Below are 6,576 nucleotides of genomic sequence, written 5' to 3'. Positions count from 1 at the left end.
ATTCGTCAACTGCATTGCTGTATATTTATTTCATTTTCGCTATTTTTAACTTAATTGATTTTGTTAAATAAATTAAATTTGTTGGAGATGAAAGTAAAAAGAAATATACAAGAGATGGTTATGAAATATGTGTCAACATTATAGTTGTTCCTCCGAAGCCAGTTAAAGTAGATCAGAACTAAACTCAGTGAAGGGCACAAGTTAGGAAACAGACTTTGGGATTTGAGTCTTGGGTGTTGATATATATTCCTTTAGATCTAGAGGTGACCTTACAGGTAACCTTGTTGAGACACCAGCCTTTTTGGAGAAAAACAATTTTTCAATTTTTTTGTATGTACATATAAATTCTACTAAGATATACTAAATTTGTAAATAATTTTTCCATCTAAAACTATGCTAAAACCTATGTTAGTCTTATGTTTATGCTGGCGCATTTTTCCTATATTTGAAGAAAAAATTTATTTTATTATATATAGGTATTAGCATGATTTTACAAATTCTTTGACAATTCGTTTTTAGACTCAACTTTGTGTGTCAGACATTAAGAGGAAAGGGTACCGGCTCTTTCTCCATACAAACGTAGTCGACTGTTTTCTCCCTGGATAATGGCACTAGATCAAATATTTTTGTGACATAGAACTCTTTGCTGCCATGACCATGCCCCTATGTTTTGATTTTTTTCATATTCTTATTATCATAGGAATTAGGAGACTTCAAAAACTCGAAATATTGCATAATTTTTTGTACATTTTCAGACACTCATTAAAAAATATATATGCATATTTTCAAAAAAATGAGAACATAGGGGCATAGCCGAAGTCTTCTTTTATTTTCTAAAAAAAATTAAAAAAACAATTGCCATGTTTTGAGGAGAAAACAGTCGACTACGAAACACTGTTTTGGTCAAAAATTATCTACCCAAAACGGTCTGAGCTGCAGTTGTCACTTTCTTGCTTTTTGGGGGATAGGTCTGGGGGAGGGAAGGGTCAAAGAATACGTATATACGTCAGCGAAGTGATGCCTCATAGTCGATAATTATATCGATACACTAGTGATGTAATTTTTAGTCGATATTTTCTAAAATTCGTATTATAAATTAAATAATTTTTCTTTTCATAACTACAATAGAACCGTATTTGTATATGCGGTTTTTATTGTAACACTGTGCAAACCTGGGATAACGAAGGGTTTCGCTAACAAATAACAATGATAATTATGGTAAATAACTGTGTTGTTTGTTTTTGGTATCAAATTAAAGGGCTCAATACAAGGATATCAAAAAAGTACATTATGATTATTATTACCGTAATACTAATAAAAAATACAATAAGAAAGTTTAAAAAATTAGGACTCTGCTCTTTTCCATGCCTATGCCAAGCAAGCTGCGAGCCGCGCTTCTTCCTCGCCTCCTAGGCGAAAAACAACTTCGGGGTTTACTCTTTCCAATATATTTTTTTTTTATCAATTTCGGAATACTCTGTAAAAAGCTATGCATGGTCAATCATAAATAAATATAGGTACGTGGCGACTTTAGAACCTCCTCTGTTTTTTTTCATCGGTAAAAATTGCTTAGTTGTTTTCTTGACATTACTGAGGAGCAGATTATTAAATTTGGTCGAATCTATGTACCTATGCGATTCGTATTTGGACTTCGCAAATAGAATCATATTTCTGAATTGCGTAAAAAACTCAAGTGGCACCACTGGCGTAGCATTCCTTGAAACCCCGGGAACCTTGGGGCCCTGTATCAAAATTAGTGGGGGGAGGGGCAGGCAAATGATGGGTAAAGATTTCTCACAAAAAAATGCTTGCATTGAATTAAAATAAATATTTATTGATTATAAGTTATTACTTCCTCCTAGAATAGACAATAGTGAGTGTAGTCTGCTGTAGCTGTTCCTGTTCCATCGAAATCCTTAGGTAATTTTTTATCAGTTTTAGTTTTGAAAAACATCAAGTTAATACCTCCGGAAAACTGGATGCAAGGCTATTGAATTTTATCAGTAATAATTCCGTGAGTTCTTAAATGGAATGAATGTTTTGAATTTCGGATTTTAAGCTAATTTAAAGAGCTTGTAGTTCCAAGCTGGAGAGTTATTAGCCTTGACCTGCAGCAATAGATGCGGGGGATCGTTCGCTTCAGCCTGTGAGACCAATACTATTAGTGAATTCCTATGAATCTCCCGCATCTATATGGGGGATTCACAGGTGCATAACCTGAAGAAGAAATTCAACGCTGCCTCCAGGTCATACAGGTAGTAAATCGCTAGGGCAAAGTTCAAACACAGCAGAATTGGCGAGAGACTATTGAGCTTTCCAAATGGAACCCGTGCCTTTTGTTTCTTACAAAAGCTGTCGAAGGTAACTTTTTTTAGTCTATACTTCCATCATTGCGCGAACCTGAAGGCTCTCTGGCACATTATGCGAAAAAGTAAGCGAAAATTCTTTACACTCTTTTTGCGTCGAATTCAACTCTTGACGATGAGGGAAAAGCACCATCGAGCATTCCACGGTGCGAGCACGCGATGCGTAATGTGCACTATGAGCAGTGTCATTTGTCTGCATTCTTTCGATGTCATTCTTGACTTGTCTAGTGGTGCTAATTGTATCCACCAGTGGTTTGCAACCAATGTGCGAGCTTCGTGCGCATTCTTTCCGCGTACATTCAAACTGTGGAATGACCTTGCTAAAATTTGGGGTTTTTCAAGCGTCTAGTGTCTACATGTTTTCTCTAAAGGCCATGGGCGACGGTAGCTGTTATAAATCAGATGGCTTCGTTTGCTTGTGTGCCCCATTCTTATATAAAAAAAGATTAATTCATTGTTCATAATGATTAACTGAATCCCGAAATAAACGATACAGAATGTTATCAACAATTTGGCGCACGCTTGACTCGAATAAAAGGGGATTGCTTTTCAGACTTCAGTCATTTCTGAAGTGAAAACTCTATAGGTAGTTATGACAGTTTTTTTGTTCTTTTTTCCAGGAAGCACAAGATTAAGTGACATTGTGGATAACATTTTACTAATTTTTGCTTACACACCCAATTCCCTACTGCGGGAATACGTATATTCTCAACTTACTTTATTCTTTTTAACCCTGTTGTACCTGCTTATCTAAAACGACGATTTAAATTTCTTAGTGATTCCAATGAACGTAGTCTTCGTTCTGAGGAAAGCTTACTTGCTGAATTTCCCTCTCACTCCTCTTTCTTTTATACTAAATCTTTCACTGTTCAAGCTTGTCGACTTAGGAATTCTATAGACGTGTAAAATCGGTTTCTATTTTTAACCGACTTCCAAAAAAGGAGGAAGCTCTCAATTTAACTGTATTTTTTATGTATGTTACTTCAGAACTTTTGACTGAGTGGACCGATTTCAACATTTTTTTTTAATCGAAAGGTGGTGTGTGTGTCATTTGGTCTCACTTAAGTTTATTTGAGATATACCGCATAGCTTTTTACTGGGTGTACCGATTTTGATGATTTTTAATTTAATCGAAAGCTGATGTTTATCGTGTAGTCCATATTTAAATTTCATCGAGATCTGATAACAACTTTTTGAGTAATCTTTAATAACGCGTATTTACTTGACTATATTTTCGTCTACCTTTGTTGTATTACATGTCGATGTAATTGAAGTCGGCTTATTTTCCTTTGCGTACAAGTCGAACTCGGTCCACCCAGTCAAAAGTTCTGAAGTAACATACACACAGTACAGTCGAATTAAGAACCTCCTCCTTTTTTGGAAGTCGGCTAAAAATCAATCTGATACGTATTATTATTTTCTGTTGGTGTACAATAAAGTGTATTGTTATGTTATGTCATGTTAATCAACCACTCTTTAAAAAAATTCAATCGATTACGTAATTTGCCTAACTAAAAAAACATAAATGAAATAATAATTGAAAAAGTCGCCTTCATGATTTTTGTAAGTGTACAGTACATAATGTGTGAAATCGGTGTGATTTATGTAGCTATCTTTGTGTAATTATTGAATTTTTATCTTGTTCCAGCCTTTTCAATTGACTTTCTAATAGGTAGTTATTCTTCACGCAGGCGGCTTTTCTTGTTTTTTTTAAATTATAATATTATTTTTAATCATTGTTATATCGCCGCAATTATATGTTAATTAATACATATAACCTATACCTATGTATTAATAACTGCGACAAACATGAGACATTACAAATAATAGGTACTAAGACAAACATTTTCTACTATGTATGTACTACATTACATATATATACTATACTTACACTTATACTATGTACTACATGTATACACTATAATTATGTATGTATTTCATTACCCATTCTTACACACACCTGAATCATGTAATTACATACCTAATTCATAAATAAAGTACCTAAGTATTTCGATAATTACCCACAAAAATATAGACATGTATCAAGTCACAAAGAGTATCCAAGTCAAAATAATAAAACATAATAATAAGTAGTTTACGAAATTCAATAATAGTAAGCCGAGTCACAGCAATACGATGCAGAACAAATTCAATAAAACAAGCCAAATTCAGAAAAATAGCACTATGCGCTATATGTACTCGTAGTCAATCACAAACGAAAGATGCGAATACTAAAATATCGTCAACAATTAATAGCTGAATAGCCGGTGCACGCACACTAACAACACGACAGTCACACGTAGAAAAAACGGAGCGGAGATGGCGCGGGGCGCGGTAGCGGCATGCAGCGCGACAGAAACATTTTATTCAAATACCTATTTTTGAAAAGTCTCTTCGGTACCCTTTCCTCTTAAAACTTGAACCTACAGCGAAACTCATTTTTTTTAACGATTTTATGCTGTTAATTTTAATTATATTTTAAATATATTTCGACAAAGTTGCTTTACCTTATAGAAATTAAATATTGAAGATTGATTAACTTTTGAGCCATTCAATGTAATGTGTTTTTTATCTCAATAGTATATTTCATACGAGATTTTTCCTTTTTTCTCTTTAAGCAACTTGTTGCATGTTACTGTGTGCAATAAAATTATTATTTATTATTATTATAAATTAAATTTTACGAAGTTTCCATTTAATGTACTAGTAAAATTTAATTTAAGTAAATATTGAATTTCAGTAAGTCCATGTTAATAAAGAAGGAAAGGAGAATAAAAACAAATATTTTTAATACGAAAAAGTGTTTTATTACGCACTTATTATTTCAACCAAATGTTTACGAAATACTCATCTATAGCATAATGCATACACAATCATTAGAAGACACCACGTAATTTTATATGCTTCGTTACATACTAGGAAAATACAAAAATATTAAGCGGTACTGGTATACTACCTGGATACCTTAGTTTTTGTTATATGCGAAATTTACACTGAGACGCACCGAGTTCGAACCGGACTCTTGGCTACCGTTTAACACTCCAAGACCGGGGATTGATATTTCCTAAAGAAATCTTGGTAATGACAAATAATTGGAACGAATGATATGTTTATTACGTTGAATGAATGAACGATGAAATTTTGAAACTACGAAATATTTTACAATACATGTCTAAAAATAAGGAAATTATCATAGGATAAAAGATATATCAGATCTTTAAGAAATATCATATCACAAATACATTTTTTCATGCAAATTTGTTTTACAGTTTCGAAAGCGCATATTCATATCTTATCTCAACAACAACCGTAATCGGCCAACATTCACGAAAACTAACATTTAATTTTTGCTTCACCAGTACTGATCGCAATCTTAACAATGGTCCAAAAATATCTAAATAGCATCCCTAAATGATCGAGTAGAAAAATACTTTATGCCTCACAGAATACTAGCTTTTTTTATTTCTCACTTTAAACGTCACCATGATATTTTTTTTAATCTGTCGTGTCAACGGAAAAGTTCAAGATACGTTAGGTCTAAGAGTGTTAATAATAATCTACTGTGACTATCTCGATAATTTCGATTAGTTGATTGCAAAATGTCCATGAAAATTAAAATACACGATACTTTTAAGGCTACGACGACATACAAGTGTGAACACGAAACTGTACCCGAGATCTGTGTCTTTTCAAACTGACGCCACGAACAACGAGTTACTTGACTATAAAATAAAAACCCTATTCTAATCTATTACCAAATAGCATCTGTGTAACATGTATTTTTTTTTACATATAATTTAAACACGGGCCCGGATAGTCTCCACTGCCTTGATTTTTATAGAACATTGTGCATGTGTACTCTATTTTACCTTACGTTAACAGATATACGATTACACAGAACATACGTGAATTTGCAATGCGTTTATCGATTAACCTTACAATTTATTTAAAGACGTATCCGATCATTTATCACATAATACATATAACATATTGAATTTGAACACCGAGTTTTGTAGCGTCTAAAAAGCATATATGCTGTTTAAACGGATTACATAAAAATAAAAATATAATTTCGTTTCGACGAGTGCTTTTCGTGGTTCTACAATGAAAAGCACAGGTGATATCGTAAATTTCTAATGGTATTGGAACATCACAGAACTTTTTGCACATAGGTGAATTATTTAACACTTAACATTAAAGCCAAACCGAG

Source organism: Melitaea cinxia, chromosome 9 (genome assembly GCF_905220565.1).
Source record: "Melitaea cinxia chromosome 9, ilMelCinx1.1, whole genome shotgun sequence".
NCBI classification, from domain to species: Eukaryota; Metazoa; Arthropoda; class Insecta; order Lepidoptera; family Nymphalidae; genus Melitaea; species Melitaea cinxia.
This window is presented reverse-complemented; position numbering follows the sequence as displayed.